Source organism: Scyliorhinus torazame, chromosome 12, assembly GCF_047496885.1.
Source record: "Scyliorhinus torazame isolate Kashiwa2021f chromosome 12, sScyTor2.1, whole genome shotgun sequence".
NCBI classification, from domain to species: domain Eukaryota; kingdom Metazoa; phylum Chordata; class Chondrichthyes; order Carcharhiniformes; family Scyliorhinidae; genus Scyliorhinus; species Scyliorhinus torazame.
This window is the reverse complement of record NC_092718.1, coordinates 192,735,953-192,759,343: the sequence shown is the minus strand read 5'-3', so window position 1 is coordinate 192,759,343 and position 23,391 is coordinate 192,735,953. Positions and strand designations below refer to the sequence as shown.

Sequence of the window (23,391 nt, the reverse complement as noted above, 5' to 3'; positions counted from 1 at the left end):
GCAGGCAGCCGCGCGGCACAGGAATGGGACACGCCCGGGTCGGGTGATGGCCGCGCCTCCTACGTCCACGAGGATGCCGCATGGTCAGGCGTGAAGGCAGCCAAACTCTGGAATGCTACCTCTAACAAGGTAGATAGCTGTACCGTGTCCTTGAGGTCAAGGGCACCTCTTTCTAGCAGCCGTTGCCGGATATAACTGGACCGGACTCCGGCCACATAGGTGTCCTGGATCATGAGTTCCGTGTGTTGCATTGCCGTAACTGCCTGGCAGTTACAATTCCTGGCGAGTACCCTCAGGTCACGCAGGAATTCTGGCACCGATTCACCAGGGCGCTGACGCCACGTGGTAAGAAGATGTCGAGCGAACACCTCATTCACCGTCCTCACGAACTGTCCTTTCAACAGTGCAACCGCCTCTTTGTACGAGGCAGTGTCTCTGATTAATAGGAAAATTGTGTGGCTCACCAGAGCGTTGAGGAGACGCAGCTTGTGCGCCCCGGAGACGTCATCGGTCGAGGAGTCGAGGTAGACCTCGAAACAACTTAGCCAATGCTGAAAGATTGCAGTGGCTTCAGCTGCCTGTGGGTCGAGTTCAAGTCGGCCAGGCTTAAGAGCGGTGTCCATTGTGATATCTTAGCTTATTAAATTGATGGACCATAAATTCGCATGAGTCGAGTTGTAGAAGAGAACAGTGGTTTTAATAAGCTAAGAAGTATGCCAGCCTGCTGCTGCTCCCGCACTGAGAGCTGGCCACAGGTCTGCCAATTATATACCTCCCCCGAGGGGCGGAGCCACAGGTGGAGCCAACAGAAGCATCAACACAACAACAGTAAGTAACAGTGAATAAGAACAACAGTGAACATATATACAGTGGTGGATAACAGTAGGACAAATAACGAATAATGGTAAATATATATATAGTAGCAATACGTGGTTCACCACAAGAATATAAGCGCAGGGCGGTTATGATGGAGTTGTATAGAAAGCTTGTTAGGCCATAGCTAGAGTAATGTGTGCAGTACATTTAAGCTTTCTGTGCATGAATTGAGCACTGGTGTTGTTCATTTGAGTTTGCTGTGTGCAAATTGAGCACTTGTTTTGTTTGTGTGATTTGTTGTGTGCAAACTGAGCACCAATGCTGCTTGTGTTTAATCCCTGTGTGCAAATTAAGTACTGGTGCAGTTTGCGGGAGCTTGCTGTGTACAGGTTGGCCGCTTCTTTTGTCTACAGGACAACAGCAACTACATTTCAACATCACAGGCAAAGGTTTTCCCATAATTGGTCAGAGTGTCAAGCTCTGACTGAAAACTGGCATATATCTCTCCAGATGCAGTGCTGAGTTTTCAGACACTCTGACAAGAAGAAAATCAGGGGATGTGGTTTACGCCATCAATCTGGCAGGATGGAGCCCGATAGAGCCAGCAAGACTGGTTCCACAGAGATTGGGGCCCCATCCTTAAAGGATGTCAAACTGATGTCAAACTGCCCCCAGCACCCCGCCCCCACACCATGGAGGTATTGGGGGCTCTCCCCCCTCCCCTCCACCCCAACCATTACACAATTATCGAGGGCTTTCCCCCCCTTTCAGGGGTCCAGCACCACAACCACCGCAGCAGTGTCATCGCTTCTCCCCCCCCCCCCCATGTCCGCTCCCTCCTGTCACTAAGCTCCCCCCTCTCAAATGGCTGCTCCCCCATCACTGCCAAGTGCTCCCATTCACTGCCAAGTTCCCCCCCTCTTCAAAGGCCTCAGTGCTCTTCCCCACACATAACAAGACCCCTCTCCCCTAAATTGGGCTCCCTTGAGGGCCCACCCCAGACACTGCCCCTGGGACAGTTTGGCACAGGCTGGCCTGCCAACCTGGCAGTGCCAACCTGTGCCAGGGGGGCAGTGCCGGATGGTGCTGGCATGCCCCTCTTCCTCCCGAAGGCTATAGCGGCCTTGGCACTTGTGGTGAATGTATAATTACTGATAATTCACCAGTGCACTGTGTTACGTTATTAACCCTGGGGGCTCTACCTATGGGCCATTGTGTGGCTTCACCCACAGGGGATATGTTGGGGCATGTACAGGCTCCGCCCATGGCTCCACCCCCTTTACAGGAAGTATAAGAGCTGCCGACCTGCGGGGCTGCCTTCAGTGATGTCCCGGTCACAGGCAGGCTCAGTTCGAAGCTGATTAAAACCATGGTTTACTACTCTACGTGTCTTCGAGTGAATTGATGGTCGCATCAGCACTCCCGGCGGGAATCCCTCGACTGTTTCCGTCTTCCTAAAGCTGTTGTGAACCTTACTGATGTGACGTCACATTGGGGAGCTTTGAATATTCAGTCAGGGGGGACCTTTAATATCCAATTAAAATACACTTAATTGAGGATCCTGCCCCTTGTTGGTGCAATCTTGCTCCGTCACCGGCGAGGGGCAGGTGAGATATCGCCAGTGAGACTCTCATTTCCCAACTCTCGTGAGACTTTGTGCCCACACGGCCATTCTCGCTGATGGCGAACGTGGACACAAAATCACCCGCCCCCTCTTCATTGACTGGGAAGCACTTTGTGGCGGTATGAAGTCATGAAAGGCGCTATATGAATGCTTTCTCTAACAACTCTTGTTAATGCAAGGACACCTGAATAACAATGGGACAGTCGAGTAGTTTCTGACAAAATGTTCACAGAAGTTATAGAAGCCTCTCTTCCTCGCCCAACAGTGCATTCTATCTTTTTGTTGACAACGGGTGCATTTGAAATGCTCTGGTTACCTCTGACCTTGTAGTGATCATCTGTAAAACGCATACATTCATTCTTCCACTTGCCTTCCTTGACTGAACCTATAATTAGTAAACAATGCTTCAATAATCAGAAAGGGACAGTAGAGAGGCCAATCTTAATTCCAGAGAGAATACTGTAGGATTAAAATAAAACCTGCAGAAACATTATAACTCGATGCATTTTATAGTGCATTTGAATGGCATTACCCTGTGACATTGGCTGCCCTGATCAAATATGCTGACAGGTAGAATGTAGATTTCAAAAAACCTACAGCGAGAGACCTTCTACTTACCATCGAACATGCTGACAGGTAGAATGTACAAATTTCTGATGGGAGGACCCTGTGGGGAGGCACCTTTCGCTTTCCTTTTTGATTTTGCTGACAATTGGATTATGCCCGTGTCTAAGGCATGGCCTTATCAGAAGGTTTTCAAGTTGCAGCAAGCAAAACATCTGGGCATTAACATGGACATGACTCTGTGGCATATTCCTTCTGAAGGAAACATTCAAATAGAACTTGTCACTGATTGCTCAATCTTACAAAGCAAATATGATTTACAATTACTGCTGGGCAAATCCGGCAGATCTTATGGTAAGGGGGGCAGATATTAGATACGATTTCGATACCGTCTTATTGGTACGACCAGTTCTTTTGCCCCAAGTTTCTGTTCCCTGAATGGTGCTTGTTAGAACAAGCATGGCAGCCTGCTACAAGCAAGTGCAGAATAAGACTTATTTATATTTAACCAATTCACGTGATAATGTTAAAATACTACCTCACTGGTTTCGGGCTAGATTTTACAGGGTGCGCCCTTTGTGCATTGGAGCCACCGTCCCAAGATATACACCCTCTTTTGTTCCTCCCCACCTGGCCTCCAAATTGCAGCTTCCTGTGTTCAGGCATTAGAAGTCAGGTCCCAGACTGTTCTCCGGTGGGACCCACTTGTGATTATCATCTCAATGCATTTACCAGTCTCCAATCTTATGCCATGTCAGTCTTGAGGTTGAGATAGGGGAAATACTCTTAGGTTCCACCCAAGACAAGCACCTTCTCCCCGCCTCCCACCCCACCTCCCCAAACTACCCCGGTCCCCAGAAACAATGGAAATAAAAATCAGGAGTGAAGTTAGGAAACATTTTTACACACAAAGAGTGACTGATGTTTGGAACTCACTTTCTTCAATGGGCAATCGATGCGAGATCAATTGTAAATTTTAAATCTGAGATGAACAGGTGTTTGTTATCCAAAGGTATGAAGTGATATGGAGTCAGGTCGCAGATTGGCCAGAGTTTTATTTAATGACGGAATAGGCCGGAGGAACTATATGGCTTTCTCCTCTATTCGAATTGCTGTTGATTCTCTCGCAATCACCCACTGCAGCACAAAGCCAAAATAGCCCACGAAGTGCAGGCAAGGACATAGTGCATCAGTGTTCTTCATTCATTAGCAGTTATGGAGGAGTCTGGAATGGAGAGTCAAAAAATGATTTGTTTACAAAAGGAAAGCATTTACAAGTTACTGTCCCCAGTCTCAGCCAGGACCACTCTGCAGCTCAGTTCCCACCTGGGCCGACTTTTAATGGTACTGAATTAACAAGCCCGCCCCTCAACGGGAGAAATCCTATTCCACAAGGCTCACGGGGAGATTAATTGAGGTCATCCCTGTGAGTTCCCTGGGGGTTATATCATCTCTCCTGCCCAAAGCCCGTACATCCCTCCGAAGAAGGGAGACCAGGAGGTCATCTGCTCCTCTCTGCCCGTGACTGCACTTCCAGTGGTTGTGAGGCTGGGGCAGGGGGGCCATATAATGTGTCGGGAACATAATAATAATCTTTATTGTCACAAGTAGGCTTACATTTAACACTGCAGTGAAGTTACTGCACTGCAATGAAGTTACTGTGAAAATCCCCTCGTCGCCACACTCCCGTGCCTGTTCGGGTACATGGAGGGAGAATTCATTGTTTGCGCGATGACTGTCTGGGGGGTACTGCTGGCGATTGATCCCTGGCAAGGGTGCTGTTGGAAGCCTTGGATGATCTCCACCTCTCGCATCTCGGTGTTGGGGCCCCCAGGGGCCCTCATGTTCCGGGGCGATGTGGCTGGAAGGTGGTTCTTCTGTTGGGGCATGGCCTAACACTGGCTCCCTGCTCCTGAGGTGGTCATGGTGCTTCTGTACCGTCTGTTTGCGCATCTTCACTTGGGATGGAATGGGTCTGGTCTGTTGTACCACTGTCCCTGGAATCCACTGGACACTGTCCAAAGTTTCGGATCTACACCACGTCCTGTTCTGCGTCCGACTGCATTGGCTTCGCCTCCAGCCCATCAACACTTCCACTGGTGTGCTGCCGGTCACGGTATGTGGCGCGATCCGGTAGCTAAACAAGATTTGTGCAAACCGCGTCTCCACAGGCCCCGTGGTCTGTTTTTTCAACCCTCTCTTTTTTTTTTAGATACTTGGAGTGCCTAATTCATTTTTCCCTATTATGGGGCAATTTAGCGTGGTCAATCCACCTACCCTGCACATCTTTGGGTTGTGGGGGTGAAACCCACGCAAACAAGGGGAGAATGTGCAAACTCAACACGGACAGTGACCGGGGCGGGATCGAACCTGGGACGTCAGCGCCGTGAGGCAGCAATGCTAACCACTGCACCACTGTGCAGCCCTTTTCATCCCTCTCTTGAAGGTCTGCACCGCTCGCTTGGCCAACCTGTTTGAGGAAGGATGATATGCGTCCCTAGAGAGCAGCTGCAACCCTTTTGCATTCGTAAAGCATTCAAGCTCGGCGCTGGTGAATGGTGTACCATTATCTGTGACTCCGGGATGCCGTGGATGCTGAAAGAGACCATAGCTTCTCAACTGTGGCCTTCGATGTGGTGGCCGACATCCAATGGACTTCCAGCCACTTGGAGAGGGTGTCTACCACAAGTAAAATCATTGACCCTCGGAAAAACCTGGCAAAATCGGCATGCAGGAGCACCCAATGTCGGTCTGGCTATTCCCATGGATGTAGCGAGGCGGCGGGTGGGATCTTCTGCTGCTCCTGGCATGTGGTGAATTGTTGGGCCAGTCGTTCAATCGCACCATCCAGGCCTGGCCAGCACACATTTGCAACACACCTGGGTGTCCGTTGTGCAGATCCTGGAGAATTGCCTGTCGACTTGGGACCACGAGCCCCCCCACTGGAGGATGTTATCTTCCACACTGAGCTTCTGCATCTTTGCATCAAAGGCCTGTAGGTCCTTGGGCAGCTTCCCTTGCTGACTCCTGTGTAAGACAATGTGGCATACCTTAACTAAGACTGAGTCCTTTTGCATCCAATTGCGCATCTGGGCAGCAGTGACTGGCAAGGTGTCCATGAAGTTGAACATAGAAATGACTTTGTCGGCCCTCTGTCGGGATGGAGGGCATTTCAGCAGCAAGAGCCTGCTCAGCGCTTCCGCGTTTGCAATCTGTGAACCTGGGCAATGCTTGAAGGTCCACTTGTAGGCTGCTACCAACTGCGCCCATCGCTGAATTCAGGCAGATGCTATTGGCGGGATCACCTTCTCCTCTTTAAAAAGTCCTAGCAGTGGTTCATGGTCTGTCAAAATGATAAATTGACGCTCGTACATGTATTTATGAAATTTCTTCACCCCTGGGCATAATTGCGCTCGGCAGTGACCAAAGTCCTTGATGCATATGTTACCGGTCTTTCCCTGCCATCAGCCATGCGGTGGGACATCACAGCTCCGATTCCATAAGGGGAGGCGTCGCATGTCGGCAAAAGGAGCATGGAAGGGTCGTAAAACATCAATAACCCCGATGACGTTTGTTGCTGTTTCATCCTGGCAAAGGCTTCCTCCTGAGGCCCTCTCCACGCCCATTCTTGGTGCATCTTCAGCAATGTGTGATGTGGGGTGAGATTGTTCGCTAGGCAAGGTGTAAATTTCCAGTAGTAATTTATGAGACCCAAGAACGCCCGTAACTGTGTCGCGTTTTCCAGAGTGGGGACTTGCTTTATCGCCCGTACCTTCTCTTCAATCACGTGTAGTCTGTCCCGGTGATACCCCAAGTATGTCACCTCCTCGATGCAGAAAACACACTTTCCCCTCTTGAAGTGGACGCCCATCCAAGGAGACCGCCACAAGTGGTAGCCCTCTTCGGATGTTGTCCAGAACGTGCTGAATAATTGCACAAGGGAACAGCACTCCAAATAGCAACCTGGTGTACTCATAGAGGCCCCTGAATATATTAATGGTTACCTACTGCTTGGAATTGGCTCGAAGCTTTAGCTGGAGATAGGCATGGCTCATATCGAGCTTGGATAAGGAATGACATCAAGCTAACTTCGCGAATACGTCTTCTATCCACAGCATTGGGTACCTACCCAGATGGGAGTCCTTGTTTATGGTCAACTTATAATCCCCACATAGGCATACGGTTTTGTCAGGTTTTAGTACGGGGCTACCAGCACTGCTCAATCAGCAAACCGCCTCGATCGAATGATACCAAGGTCTTCCAATCGGTTGAGTTCGTCCCTGACATTCGCTAGCAGCGCATAGGGGGCCCGGTAGTACTTTGGCTGGGCCTCACGGTCCACACATATCTTGGCCACTGTCCCCTTAGTCCTGCCCAGGCTCCCCTGGGTGGCTTCTGGGTACTTCTCCAAGACTTTGTAATGTCCTCGGTGCCCTTCCGGAAGATCTGTTGCCAGTCCAGCCGGAGGTGTTGTAGCCAGTCATTACCCAGAAGACTTGGTCCAATGACCCGCACTATTAATAATGACAACCTAATGGACTGCTGTCCACAAGTAACCGGGTCATCATCGTACTGCTATGGCTAGGGGATTCCCCATAATGGTCACTAGCCTTGCCTCGGTGTCCCGCAAACCCAACTGTTGAACTCCAGTCCTGATTCTCCATTGATTCCGGGGAGGTGTTCCTCCTGGCTGTAGGGCCAAAGGGCCTGGTCCCGACAGTGTTCGGGCCAGGGTGGGGTACTGGGGAGCCAGTCACAGGGGGCGCTTTTTGCCAGAATGAAGGCATCCCACACTGGCGACTTCCATCCCTGACATTCCCTTGAGTTCCTGGACCCCCTTCTTTGTGCTCTCCCATGATGGAGAGATTGCGACGGCCTTTTTTAAGTCCAGCAACGACACAGCCAGAAATTTCTGCTGGGTCGCCATATTATTTACTTCGCAGACAAGGCAGTTCTGTAGCATCTCGGGTAAGGATGGCCCATAGTCTTAATACTCTGCCAGTTTGAGCAATTGCACCAAAAACTCAGTAACGGACTCCCTTGGGGTCCTCTCGGCCATATTACATTGGTATCTCTGTGCCATAACCGATGGCTTGGGGTCACAGTGGTTTGCCAAGAGTGCCACTGACTCTTGAAACATCTTGGGGTTTGGGGCCACGGGGTTTGTTAGACTCTTTATGAAGCTGAAAGTGGGGCCCACAGGAGGTCAGATTAATCATCATCAGGCGATCATCCCCAACGATAGCGTTCGCCTTAAAATCAGAGCGCGTATGCTCCGCGTACTGAGTCCAGTCCTCTACACCCGCATCAAAGGTATCACGTTTGCCAAAGAACAGCATTTTGGAAATGCTGCAAACCTTCTTCGTTCGTGAACAGAGGTAGTTGTGTTCCATGTTGTTAGCAGCGCGGACTGTCGCTCTGCTTTACCCTCGTTGAAAATTTAGTAGTCATGAAAGAGTCCGGAAAGGAGAGGCAAAAACTGGTTTATTTCCAAAAGGAAAGTGTTTGCAAGTAACAGACCCCATCTCAGTCGGGACCACTCTGCAGCTCAGCTCCTACCTGGGCCGACATTTGTGGTACCGAATTAATGAGCCTCCTCCCCTCAGCGGGGGAGCTGGTACTCCACGAAGCTCACAGGGAGACTAATTGGAGATGTGGGTCTCGTCGGGGTGAGAACACATTCATTCCAATGGGATTTAAGATAGGGAGAATCTAGAAGGGAACCTCTTACCCACTTCTGTTAGAAAACTTAGAAAACTAGATAAACTAATAGTTAATACACTGTATGTAATGTGGAGGAGAAGCTCTTTACTTTTGTGACCAATTAGTCTATAGCGTAGGTTTTAAAATCAGATTCCAACAAATAAAATGTGAAACAAAACAATGGGGGGAATTTTGCCCCCCCCCCCAAACGCTGCGGTGGTTTTCCCTGTGGTGGAGCGTAGCTTGCCATTGGCCACCGGCGAGATCTTCTGGTCTCGCTGAAGTCAATGACAATTTTCATGGCCCACCAGTCCCGCCATTGGAGAACATACGCTGGGGCTCAACTTTGGCAGAACTGGAAGATCCCGCTGGCAGGAATGGCCAGAAAATCCCACCCATTGAAACTAATTTCCATCCTTCCTCCTTTAATAAGTAATCCTGCAACAATATTACGAACTGATCTGTCCATAACAGATTCCTATTGTAAATGTTTACGCAGATGGTTTCAGCTGTAAATGTCGACGTTACAAGGATTACTTTTTAAAAATCTCGATAACGTGAAGTAATGTTTGTATGTCGGAAATGTGGCCATATCCAAGACTTTTAACACAGCAAATTCAGAAAGGAAGGACCAAAGGGTTAAATGCACACCGGACTAATAAATTACCCTGAAACGAAGACTGAAATTAATCTTTCTGTCAATAAAAGCAATGTCCAGGTGGAAAGACACAAATTAATGTCCAATTTCTGTGATCAGCTTTCTAGATAATTAATTACAGGAAAGAGCATTGAATGGTTCATTCAATAAGTCTTGAAAAGTGGAGACACAAAGTGCAATTAGAACATTACAACATATCTCACTATAACGAGTGCAACCCACAATGGCCACTGTAGTAGCTAAATGAACTTGAAAAATGAGACTGAAAATTAGTTCTAACCACGCCTCATTCCCTGATCTTGATTTAATGTGTGATATTTGATCCCAGCGTTAATGGATGAGACTGTAGCAAAGAAATCAATAGCAGTGTTGGACTAAAATATAAGCTGTTAATTTTCCACAGAGCAGAAAAATAATTCTCCGGCATTTCTAAACTCAGGTTGAAATGACCCTAATTTTTACTTTGTATGTTGTTTTTAAAGAGAAGGGGTAGGGTGGTAATTTAAAACATAGTGTAGCATGGCTCATATCTAGTTTGGGAAGGTTTGTCCCCCTGACAGTTTGGCATATACATCTTCTATGCGTGGCATATGAACACGAGACTTCATTAACCGTTAATTTATAGTTCCCGCAAAGGCAGGCCGAATTGTTGGGTTTGAGGACAGGGACCACAGGTGCAGCCCACTCTGCGAACTGCACTGATCGTAATATCCTGAGGCTCTCTAACCCCTTGAGTTCAGTCTCTACTTGGTAAGTAAAGTGTATGGGACTGGTTGTGCCCTGAAATATTTGGATAGGGTGTTGAGGTCCACATAAATGTTTGTTCTTGCTCCCTTTCGTTATTCTACCAAGGCATTCTTGGAATACTTGAGGGTATTTGCCAATGACCTTGTACAGTCCACCAGTTGAAGATTTGTAGACAGTCGAGTCGGATCCTCTGGAGCCAGTCTCTGCCCAAGAGGCTGGATTCTGCTCCTTGTGCAACTATGAGGGGGAGTCGGGCTGACTGTTGCCTATAGGTAACCAGGATCATTGTGGTTCCATAATCTATAAAAGTTCCCTGTATATCTGGCCAATTTGGTCCAGGGGCAAGATGCCCATTTGGAGATGTAGGAAGGCCTGTTCCCCGATGATGGAGACAGCAACTCCCATATCCACCTCAATTTCTAGGAAATGGCCATTGACCAAGAATGTTACCTTTATCGGGGCAACCTCAGAGGTGATGATGCAGTTTAGTTGTATCATTTCATCCTCAATGGACTAATAGACTTGCAAGGCCCTGCCCTGAGGTGGCTTTGGCTTCTGGCCTGGGCAGTATGTGTACTGCTAATTCTGGCAGTCTTGTCTGGGCCATGTCCTTTGGCCACATTTACAGCAGCCTTGCAGCTGGCACTTGGATCCTCCAGAGAGACTTCCCTGGTACTTCTAAGGTTATCAGGCCGTCTTTTGAAATGCTGAACGTTGGGTTGGTGGTGGGTGAGGCACGTGGGAATGTTGGCTTTTCTGTCTGAAGGTCCTCCCCCACCCCAGCGTGAGAATGCTACTGCCTATCATCCCTTTGGGTTGTTGGACCCCTTTCTTGATGTTCTCCAAGAATAGTGCTAATTCCCTTTTGAGATTTAGGGTGGGTTCTGCCAACAATTTTTTTTGTACCGAGACACTATTGATCCCACACACTAGCTGGTTGCATAGCATCTGGCTCAGAGATGGGCCAAACTCGCAGTATTCGACCAACTTCCATCATCTAACCAGGAGTTCTGCCACAGGTTCTCCAGGGGTCATCCCAGCCATGTTGAATCGGTACCGCTGAAGGATTACCGATGGCTTTGGGTCATAATAGTTCCTTACTAGATCCTCAAACTGGTTGAACATTTTGGTGTCAGGGGCTGCAGGATAAGTTAAGCTCTTAATAATTCTGTACTTCGGGATTCTGCATACTGTCAAAAGGATTACTTTATGTCCGTCACCCCTTCAGTGCCGTTTTTATGGAAGATGTAGTCCATGTGTTTGGTATACGGAGGTCAGGCATCCACGTCTGCATCATAAGACTTAAGCTTCCCAAACAAGGGCATTTCCGGGTTTTACTTTTGCTTTGTTTCTTACCGGATTTGCCCCCGGGGTGTTCGAAAAGTCTGCTCCGAATCCCGTGCTCAATCCTCATCGCCAATGTAATAATTCCAGGAGGCACGGAGTGGAAGTCCAAACTGGTTTATTTTAAACTCAAAATAAAGACACTAACATGGCACACAAAGCAAACATCCCGGGCCAGGTCTATCAGGCACTCCCAGTCCGGACCTGCGAGCTACATTTAAAGACCCCGCTAACAAGTTCCAGTTGGAGAGGCATCCACCCACTAAACACAGGAACTCATATTCTATGAAACTTCAGGGAGGTGAATCAGAGACCCCCTGCGGTCCTCGTGAGGGTTATCACAGTTGTGTGTGTGGATTTGAGTAATAGATACTATATGTCATTCAGATAAGATACAGTAAAGTACACGAAGTGGATCATAATTCTAGCCCCAAATATAGACTACCCTAGATTGGGGGCACTCCGTCAACAATCACCCTCACCCAAGTTTAATGCAGCAACTTCACCTAGACACTTATTATAACACTATACTCCATATAGCTTCATTGCTTCACCCAATGTCTATGTCTATGTATTTATCTGTTTTTCTATCATATGTCCTATATTTTTCATGTATGGAACAATCTGTCTGGACTGTACACAGATCAATACTTTTCCCTGTACCTCGGTACACATTTATTTTTTATAAACTTAGAGTAACCAATTCATTTGTCTCCAATTAAGGGGCAATTTAGTGTGGCCAATCGACCTCCCCTGCACATCTTTGAGTTGTGGGGGTGAAACCTATGCAAACACGGGGAGAATGTGCAAAGTCCACACGGACAGTGACCCAGAGCTGGGATCGAACCTGGGACCTCGGCGCCGCGAGGCAGCTGTGCTAACCCACTGCACCACCGTGCTGCCCCCCCTTTACCTCGGTCCACATGACAATAAATTCCAAATCAAAATGTAAACTATTTCTGTGCCTGAGAAAGTGAACCACGTCTCCCCCAGTGAAAGTGACTATCAAGAGATATTCAGCACAGGATTCCCCACTGGCAGGCTTCTCCATTGCGTTGGCAGCGCAACCACGCCCGTGGGTTTCCCGGCGGCATGGGGTGGACGCAATGAGAAATCCCATTGGCAGATGGCGGGAAATTGAATCCCGCTGCCGTCTCGAGTGCGCCGCCCAGGGAAACCCATCTGGTGGACCAGAGAATCCCACCCATGACCTTTCCCCAGATATCCTGTTGAACAATTTGTTGGCCAAGTTATAACTACCTGGATATTATAAGGATCCGGGAGTCTCTCTTAAAAAATTGTATCTTACCACTTTCAGAAAATACAAGAGAGCATGGAGAACACTCCAAGAGATGTTATACTTTGCCAGCTTATTTACAACTTTATTACAGAACGACTTATTGGATTTGATTTGTTTATTGTCACGTGTACCGAGGTACAGTGAAAAGTATTTTACTGTGAGCTGCTCAAATAGATCATTTAGAACATGAAGAGAAAAGAAAATACATAATAGCACTACACAAGCTACAGCAATACACTTTAAAGTGGATAAATACTTTGCAATTTGTACAAAGTTCTAATACAGAATCCAATAAAACTTTAAAAATACCATGTCACAGCTAACATCAATTTAAGAATATCCATCAATTTTTAAAGTATTGTGGGAAGCATGATAACGCAGTGGGTAGCACTGCTGCCTCACGGTGCCAAGGTCCCAGGTTCGATCCCGCTCTGGGTCACTGTCCGTGTGGAGTATGCACATTTTCCCTGTATTCACGTGGGTTTCACTCCCACGACTGGAACATTGAAGGGGTTCTTCCAGTACCTTCTAATATCTCTGATGTCAGCCAAAACAATACAGAGACTTTGTGTAATTTAGCGACTGAACATGAAAGTGGAAATCAGTTTGAAGCAATGATTTGTGATTTAAAACAAGGTAATTTTAAGTTAAAAAAAACCAACAAATTTTGACACAAAGGACGTGCGTAGAGGTGACGTTTTATGTGTCGTGATTATATTCAAAACAAGGAGGGCGTACGTCGAATGCTGCTTTCATGATTCTGAAGCTCCTGTTTGTAATGTTTGTAAGTGCACAAGAAAGCAGTTGGATTGGATCATTGAGGAGCATTGAATTACTTACTGACGATTATCACAAGGCATACCACAATTAAATAGTGAATGGCCCAAATGGTGAACAATAGGTAAAAGTACCACACTCACAAGAATGATCACAAGTATTTTTAGAATTTTGCCTGTCCACTGATATTATAATAGAACCATGGTTAAGGGAATAGAAATGCACAGTTGACCTATGAAGAATATCCAGGAACCATGGGATCAGACATAAATGACTCATCAAAATGAACTTATTTTAGATTCTCAGTAAACAGCAGGAGAATAGGTACAGCACACAGGTCATGAGGGTTATAAGAGAGATGCTGTGCTTCAGAACCTTTGACGGAATCTAAAATTGGAATATGCCATGGTTAAATTGACTGTACAATCATCAGAGTTAGCATTTTCCAGTATTTCTGTTTCACTGTATGTCCTATTCTTGTCATTGAGCCGAAAAGAGATTCTCTTCAGAGCTGTGGAGTCCTCATATACGATTTGGAACATGCTGTCAATCATTGATCTTTCCAATGATGCACATCAATAGATTGATAATGTGAGACCATTGCTACAATTTCAAGGACATATTTTCAATAGCGTTTTAGCATAATTTATAATCCACTCATGACTGAAGTGGAGGATTCTGGTGTAATGTGCAATGTCTCACACCTGGGCCTGAAATAATAATTGTATTTTCCAGCTTTGCAATGGAACAGAAACAGATAGATTCGAAGGCAAGGATGCTGAATGCTGACTGAGGTTATGACATGAATTTCTGAAGAAAGTCAGGACTGTGCAGGCTAGCAAAGGACAACTTGGTTAAGAAAAGGATCAGTGCTTCCTTGAGTAGCAAATCGTATTTCCAATTGGAATCGGTTTGCATATTCTCCTTGAGTGGAGGCACTGATGATGAAATTGAACATTATGCTGAACTCTTCGAGGAATGTTAGAAACCTGAAAAGTAAGTGCGGACCGAGTGGTCACATGATGACGTGACTGCAAAAAGGGTCAGGTGTCAGAAACACGTGTGTTCTCCCCAGAGCGCAGGCAGAGTAAAGCATGTCAGAGCTGCTCAGAATACTTAATAAACTATTGTTGTTATAAGTCCTTGGTTGCCATTCGTTGGATCACAGCACTTCCACATGGTGTCGGGAGTTGGCAGTATGACACAAGGACTTTGCCGCATTGACCTGCCTGTATTTAACAAAAACATTGTGGACAACTGGGTCAAGTTTGAAAAGGAGCGACACATCTACTGTGGTGCCGGTTTTTCAGACAAATCCAAAAAGGAATAAGCTTCGTCTCACCAAATCTAGTGGGCCCCGCGGCTGTCGACAAGTTTGAATCTTTTCTCTTTCAAATGTAGGAGGAGAAAGAGGATCCCAAGATACTATTAAAAAAGTTCGAGAACGTTTGCTTGTCAGTGAAGACCATAATACAGGTACAAGTTTAGCATTACAATCCAAAGATTTGACGAATCGATACAGTCATTTAGTGCAACCTTAAACATTTTAGCAAAGAAAAGGTACGTTTGGCATCCTTACTGATGAATTAATCAGGGATCGCATAGTCTGTGGCGTTCACAGTGATTTTGTCTGTAAGCTGCTGTTGCGAGAGAAAGATTTAACATTGCAAACAGCCACCTGCATGTTAAATGAGCAGTCTGAAAAAAAGCAGCAAGGAGTTAAGGCAGGAAATCGCAGTACAGGGCATGACTTGCCCCATCTGTGGTGGCCATCACTTGCAGAACAGCACAGCATGTTTGGCATTTGCTAAATACTGCAATAAATGGAACCATTTTGCAAAATGCTACAGATCTAAACCACAGCAGCCTTCCTTTGCCACCAGACACATTGCAGCCATGCATTAATCCAAGGTTGGGGCCATGAGCAAGTTAAATGAACTGGAACTCAGTCAGACCAACCAAACCACGAAGCCTTCAACAACACTCTACTGTGAAAGTGTCAAACCCCAACACCCAGGTGGACCTCGTGGCTTGGGACGAACAAACATTCCGCACAGGGCACACAGGGCAGCCTCAGGTTTCACACAGTCGACCAGAATGTAAGGCCACTGTTAGGTCTTCGGGACAGCATCAGACTGAGGCATGTCCACATTGATCCACAGGCACAAGGTCTACAGTGCAGGCCCCCTACATCAGTGGAAATGGAGGCTCCTCCAGAGGCCTCTGCGGCAAGTCCTGCACTTATTGGGTACACTGACGGAACACCCCAGGTTGCCCATACTGAAAACACCAGCCCGCGGGCATCTCCAGCACAGCCAACTGGCATAACCACATGCTCAGGACATATGACCAAACCAACACACACAGTTCCATCTCAGTACCACCGCTTGTCCCAACTTAAAGTGGAAGATGTAGACCCAGTGGTCACGTGATGATGTGAGGACGTGGCTACAAAACGGGTCACATGTCAGAAGGCGGGGGGAGGGGGGGGGGGGGGGGGAGACGGCTGTTGCCTTTTTTACCTACTGTAAATATAGCAGTCAGTGAGGTTTCCCTCCTTTCTTTGGATATCAATATTCTAATGCTCAGAGTCGCCAGGTATCGAATGATACCACCACAAGGTTCAACCGGCTAGCGGTCAAAGAACCAAACACCAGTTAGTTAGTTCAAGGTCAAGGGTACTTTATTTACACACACAATTAATCATGCAACATAAACACTACTAGTTAAACTACACCTATCGACAATGACAACCTGTACTTAACTTCAGGCACCAGCTTAGGTCAGAGGAACAGTTGCCGTTGTTCGGATCTGTATCTATCGGGTCTGGAGAAGTAACTGCTGCTCAGCTAGGCTCATCCGCCTGGTAGCGGGCGTGTTGAACTTGAACTTACTTCAGGAAGTGGACGTTGCCGGAGCGCCAGGTCCAAGAGAGGCCGAACACATGGTGGACTCTCTTTTTATTCTTGGGGGTTTTCGTGCTCTTGTGCGCGGTCCTTCAGTTTGGACCCCACTAATTGGGTGATTCCTGATCATTGCGTTCGATTCGAACCAATAAAGGGGCGGGTGCCTTGACGGCTGGGCATGTCCTAAGCGGTCATTGACCCTGTTGTTTATGCTTCCCGAGTACAGGGAGTGGTGCCACAATGTCTGGGACTGTATCGGTCGCTCAAGTATCAGTCCTTTGTCTGGCGGAGATGGGCCATCAGATGCTAATCAGTTGGGGGTTTCAATACCGTTTGCATTCCTCACTCGCAAATATACATTCAGGCTCTGAGCCTGCCTGAATCTCGCATTGTCCATTTTTCCCGCTATGCTTTGCGACCTTCCCTGTTCCTGGTTGCAAGTGGCCATCCCAGATGGCTACAGGCGGTGGTTCAGCATGAAGCATGAAAGAGCTGTTCAGATTACTTAATATTGTCGTTAGAAGTCCTTGGTTGCCAGACATTGGAACTCAGCAATTCTACAATAAGTATTACAACACTCCATTGGTAATCCTGTAGTTTTTATTCAATTAACTTTAGGCTTGTGTGGTCCTGTGGTAGGCTTTCAACCACCTTAGGTGGACTCAGTATATCTGGGTGCTAGTCACTGGAGGCCAAGTCGCTGCATATATTCTAGAAAGAGATAGATCATTATTTAGATTTTAATGGCATCAAGGGGTATGGGAGAACATGGGAATATGGCATTGAGATAGAGCAGTGTTGGGAAACCAATGGCTCTGAGCCCTATTGCGGCCTACCTGGCTTCCAAGTGTGGCCCATGTGCAGGGTTATCGCATTCTGCATATTTCCGTTTGTGTTGTTCTCTTTCCTCCCGGTGTGACTGAGTGACACACAAATAAAGCAAGGGGAAGTGAAGTGAGATGCGTGCTGATTGCACACAACATTGACTGGGATTCCCAACATCTTACTCATGGGGTCACGGTTAGTTAACAAGCCTGGTCTTAGTCTTGCAGCCCACTGAGATGAAGGAGGGCCACTCATGCGGCCCACGCACTAGCCTAGGTTGCCCATCACTGAGATAAAGGGCGCGATTTAACTAAAACAAATTGAATATGTTCTGGGCGGACATCGAAGCGCTGGGAACAACCCCGCTGTTGAATACTGCTCTGTTTTTCTTCCGGCCTCCTGCAATGCCCCGCCGGCGCCAAACTTAGTCACAAATCCTGCACTGAGGAGCTCTGGTGAGTGGAGCTCCTCGGTGCAGGAAGAGATCGGGGCACATTTTTAAATGGTGCCTGATCTCTCGACCCTCAACACAACCCCGGACCTCCCCCCCCCCCAGAGCCCCAACTCGCCTGTTGGGGATGGGGTCCTTGAGCCTACCCCAACACTGCACCACATACCTGCTAGGCACTCCTGGGCCCAATTCTCTGAGTGGGCCAAATGCCAGCTTGGCACCTTGGCACTGCCAGCATGACACTCTGGAAGTGCCCCTGACAGCCTGGCAGCTCCACTTGGGCACCCTGGCAGTGCCAGGATGGCGTTCAGGTGGTACCACTGGGGTGCCAAGGTGGCACTGCCAGCCTGGCACCCTGGCAGTGCCAACATGGAAGCCTGGTCGGAGGCCGACCATCCATGTGCCTCCGATCACCTGGGAGAGCCCCTCCAGTGCAGGTCCGCCTGGTCCCCATTTGTGGGACCAGCACTAATCAGTGCTCGGCTGGGTTCTCCTCGGCGAGGCCAATAGATGCGGGTGGCCGTTCAATCTGGCATCAGCACAGCTAAGTGGATTTTTAAATTCACTTAACTGTACGAGATTGGGTCCTGCCCGTTGTGGGCAGGCTCTAGGTCGCGATCTCTTGCGAGATTTGGTTACATCTCGCGAGGCGTAACAGCTGTTGGGAATCCCAGGGGAGGTCTCGCCCGGTATCTACCAGCCACGCTCTGTCCTGATTCCAGCGGGACACGGCCGGTAAATCATGCCCATAATGAATGGCGGAGCAGGCTCAAAGGGCCGAAGCTTCTATGATTCTATATCAATACTGTTATTGTTAGGGGCATCTGAAAATATTGGCTGTTTTGTCTTCAGGAATTGTATTCTGCTACGCCTGGAGGAATAAAAGAGTTTGATTCTCCCATTTGGTTGATGGTGATTGAGGGTTAGGGGTGGAAAATTAATTTTACCTCTGAGCGATGTGGAGATAATTCTGTCCATTTGCAGGTTGTGGTTGTCTTCCCTCAGAGAATGAAATCCATTATGAAGCATTCACACAGCTGAAGTTATACTCTGGGAAAAAAAAAAGTCTGCTCAGTGTGGCAATTGCCTTTTTCAGTTCCATATTTTCTTATGCTGGTAATTTTAGTGAAGGCCATTGATTCAATTCTGCATTATAGCACAACCCCACTCATGGAGGCAGGTCGCATTCCGTTATCATTTATTGCGTGAAGATAATTAAAAAGTTAATATTCCCCTAACCTCGTCACATTTCTTTCGCAAACTGAGGAAGTAGGATTGCACGGACTGCGGACATGACCAAGGTCATGCATGGCTGCAAGCTAGTAAGAGGCGTGCCAAATTTACTGTTCACCTCTTGCCAGACCCTTTCGCTGCTGCTCGCTAAACAATCTGGTGTCCCAGCTGAGAACTCATCCAATGGGGATGTCTGAATGTCAGTCAAAGCTGGTACCTGAACTGTTGGTTCACCACTGCAAAGCCTACTAGGTACAGTATACTCTTTCAATGTCAGGTTTTTAAAATGACAGTAAGGGAAGATAGGCACCTGTGGAAACAAGGTGGACCCTTCCACACTCTACTAATAATGCAAACTGCACACGTTATACACAAAACCTGTTTCTCTGCTCGGTAGTTGATTTTGCAACTGCAGACTCCGGAACTGGAATAGTGCAGTAGAAAAACCTCCAGCTTCGAACGCAAGTCAACACGACCATATTTGCAGAAATGTGTTCAGAGGACTTTACAACGTTGTATGTAGATTACAAAACCAGAAGACGTTTACAAAAGAGGTCCGACAGCATTGGTGAATCAGGTACTTAACATCATACGAAAGACAAAATGCTGGAAAATCTCAGCAAGTCTGGCAGCATCTGTAGGGAGAGAAAAGAGCTAACGTTTCGAGGCCGATGACTCTTTGTCAAAGCTAACAGACAGAGAAAGTGGGAAATATTTATACTGTGGAGTGAGAATGAAAGATGAGTCATAGCCACAGAAATCGGGTGCTAATGGCCACAGAAACCAAGGGGCAAGAGTGCTAATGGCAGTCCCCAGAGAGGACAAAAGATGTGAACCAAATTGGAAGAGATGCAAGTGAAACACTGCTTAACCTGGAATGAGTATATTGGGCCTGGGATGTTAAGCATGGAAGAGGTAAAGGGGCAGGTGTTACACCTTCTTCCTCAACGTGATTTCCCACCGACAGTTGTGGACAGGGCCCTCAACAGTGTGCGGTCCATCTTCCGCGCCACTACCCTCGCCCCCTCCACTCCCTCCCAGAACAAGGATAGAGTCCCCCTCGTTCTCACATTTCATCCCACCAGCCTCCGTATGCAAAGCATAATCCTCTGCCATTTTCGTCAACTCCAGCGTGATGCCATCACCAAACACATCTTCCCTTCACTCACTCTGTCAGCATTCCACAGAGACCGTTCCCTCCGAGACAATCTAGTCCACTCCTCCACCATACCCAACACCTCTTTCATCACCCATGGCACCTTCCCATGCAATTGCAGAAGGTGTAACACCTGCCCCTTTACCTCTTCCATGCTTCACAGCACAGGCCCAAAACACTCATTCCAGGTTAAGCAACGTTTCACTTGCATCTCTTCCAATTTGGTCTACTGCATTGGCTGCTCCCAATGTGGTCGCCTCTATATCGGAGAGACCAAACGCAGACTGGGTGATCGCTTTGCTGAGCACCTTTGGTCTGTGTGCATTCAGGACCCTGACCTTCCTGTTGCTTGCCATTTTAACAAAATGCTCCCATGCCCACATGTCTGTTCTTGGCCTGCTGCAATGTTCCAGCGAAGCGCAACGCAAACTGGAGGAACAACATCTCATCTTCCGGTTAGGCACGCTCCAGACTTCCGGCCTGAACATCGAATTCAACAACTTCAGATGATCAGCTATACCCCACCCCGACCCATTTATTTTCATTTCATGTTAACTGTCTTTTACCATTTCTTTCTTTCTTAATATACATTTAATTCCCCCCCCCCCCCAATCCTATTCACCTTTCCTTCACCTTTCTCCTCTTTGCTTCCCCCTTCCCCTCCCCCACATCCACAGTTCATCCTCTGATGTTAGTTTCCCTGCTGTTTGACCTTTCATATCTTTTGTCCAATCTAGGGACTGCCATTAGCACTCTTTCCCCTTGGTTTCTGTGGCCATTGGCACCTGGTTTCCCTGGGTTTCTGTGGCTATGACTCATCTTTCATTCTCACTCCACAGTATAAATATTTCCCACTTTCTCTGTCTGTTAGCTTTGACAAAGAGTAATCGGCCTTAAAACATTAGCTCTTTTCTCTCCCTACAGATGCTGCCAGGCCTGCTGAGATTTTCCAGCATTTTCTCTTTCGTTTCAAATTCCAGCAGCCGCAGTAATTAGCTTTTATCCAGTACTTAACATCATACGTTCAAGATACAGAAATGATACATATCATAAGAGCCTCAGAGATAGATTGCAGATCTTGTGGCTGGCCACTGCAAATTGGATCAAAATAGGAAACTGCACAAAAACACGGTTAAATTAAATGTTCGAAGAATTGTCTAAAGATTCGACAGCAGCTTTCAAGCAGTTAATATATGAAAATGTTTGTGGCGGAGAGAGAGAGAGATAGATTAGTAACGTGAATGTACAAACAGCTGCCATCATCTCTGCAGGAGAAGTTTGCACAGGCTGTGCTGTCTAATCCAAGTGAAAAGCAAAGCCCTGCTTGACTGTTTGTTCTACCGAATGGGATGGATTAAGGCTTTCCTCTGGCACAGTGACAGACCACCCTTGACCCGAATCTTGTAAGACTTTGCATCTCCGAGCACAAAGAGAAGGAGGAAAGGTTGACTTGAGAGGACAAAAGCAAATGAGGATGAGGGAAGCAAAACGTTCCCAAAACCTTCCTAAAAGTGGCCTATGGATTGAAGTAGCTCGCAGTGCTGAAGCCATGATTTAACCACAAGGCTAGCGAGTCAGGGTCAAATATATAGTCTCATTTTAATGTCTCCAAATAATTAATTCATATCATTTATTTTCTGGTCTAGCATAGATGTGGGGAATGCAAGAGGTAACGGGCTGGAGTTTCCAGCTCTACTGGTCCCATCATAGGCGACCCCCTGCGGCGGGGGTGGGGTGGGCTGGGGATGGCAACGGAAGATCCCACTGATGTCCTACGGTGAGCTAGCTCTGCCGCCAGAAAACTCCCCTCGGCTGGGGGGGGGGGGGGGGGGAGGGGGGGGGGGAGGCGGAATCCCGCCCAGCGTCCACTATTTGACACCAGTGCCCTTTATATACAGTAGATGGGCTTGATTTGGTCTCTCTGTTGGTGAGCCATTGTTTTGCAATGGATACCAATCTGTATTTTAACATGTTTTATCAGCAAAATATTTACAGCTTCAGGGAAAGGGTTGGGGGTGGGGGGTGGGGGTGGTGGTGGTGGTGGTGGTGGGGGGGGGGTGGTGGGGGTGGGGGGGTGGGGTGGTCAATGGCACAATGATTTAATCAAAGCTTTTGATTGAAGAGTAAGGAACTGATTGCTTCCTAAGTGTTTAACTCTTTAATCAATAAAAAGCACTCTCCATGCTGCCGTGTTATTGGACAATTCCCATGTACTTTGAGCTGCAACAGTTAATTAGAATAAGTTCTCCTGGTCTCTTGTCACTCAACATAAGACAGCGTTTATACCAATACCTCAGGCATTGTCCGAACTTAGGAAGCAATGGGCCATCAGCAAATAACTTTTGGGCCACACAATAAAAACAAAATGCTTTACATTAACCTCCCTCTTCTTTATTCCCAGCAGAATTTTTTTGAACCTGGAATGAGCGAACCATGAAAACATCTTTGACCCTTCTGATTTTGTTTGTGGTCCTTGGGCACATTCTTTAGGAAGATTGAGAATTTAAAAAATGTGAGTTCTTCATACAAAAGTAAAAATTCAGTAACATAATATGTGGCATCATTTCACTCATGATGGCGTCATCAGAATGCAAAAGGTGTGTGATGTTTGATGGCCTGGATTCTTGCAGAGTTGGCATGACTCTGGAGACCTTTGACAATGGCAGCTGGGACCCAGATGCTGAGGCCTCACCCCCATTTCTGGCTGATACAATTTCTTCAGGTAGGGAAAGGGGAACAAGGTGTGAATCGCACAGGCGTGAAACATAAATCTGCTGGGCCATTTGAAATTAGTGCTGAGTTTAAACTAGCCACATTTTTGCTATCCCAAGGGCCTTAACCCACAATGTGGGAGTGAATCAGCACAAACTCCCATTAGTCCATTATGTCAGCAAGTAAGTGGTTGGAATAAATCATGATCTCACCTTTTACAACTTCTTAATTACAGTTTTAGCAGACACACAGTCTGGATACCTTAACTTAGGTTATTTGACAATATTTCAGCAACAAATATATACCTTAACCCAGGCTTTTAAAATAAAACTCACTGCAACAGATGTAAAATACAATTCTCCGACAGCATGAATATCCATTCCACCGGCAGTGTTTCCTGGTGGTGTGGGGGTGCCTACAATGGGAAATCCCATTGGCCAGCAGTGGAAATGGAAAATCCCACTGCCAGCGACAGTGTGCCAGCGAGAAACACCAAGCTGGGGAGGCAGAGAATTCACCCCAATATATACCAATTTCTTACATTCATCATAGTATAGCCATCAGTGTAATTAAGT

At 47.2% G+C, this 23,391-nt stretch overlaps 2 long non-coding RNA genes across 3 annotated transcripts in view; one reads left to right on the top strand and one right to left on the bottom strand.

Annotated features, from left to right (window-relative positions):
* LOC140387274 (uncharacterized) overlaps window positions 1–23,391 on the top strand; it is a 252,974-nt gene that overhangs the window by 3,414 nt on the left and 226,169 nt on the right. The gene's annotated exons all lie outside the window — the stretch shown is intronic.
* On the bottom strand, window positions 16,195–19,019 carry LOC140387273 (uncharacterized). Of its 2 annotated transcripts, XR_011933822.1 has the most exons (3): window positions 18,955–19,019; window positions 18,663–18,765; window positions 16,195–17,150 (listed from the first exon to the last, which is right to left on the bottom strand). It is a non-coding gene; the product is annotated as an uncharacterized lncRNA (long non-coding RNA). The 2 variants fall into 2 exon arrangements; XR_011933821.1 differs by lacking the exon at window positions 18,955–19,019 and having other exon boundaries at window positions 18,663–18,864.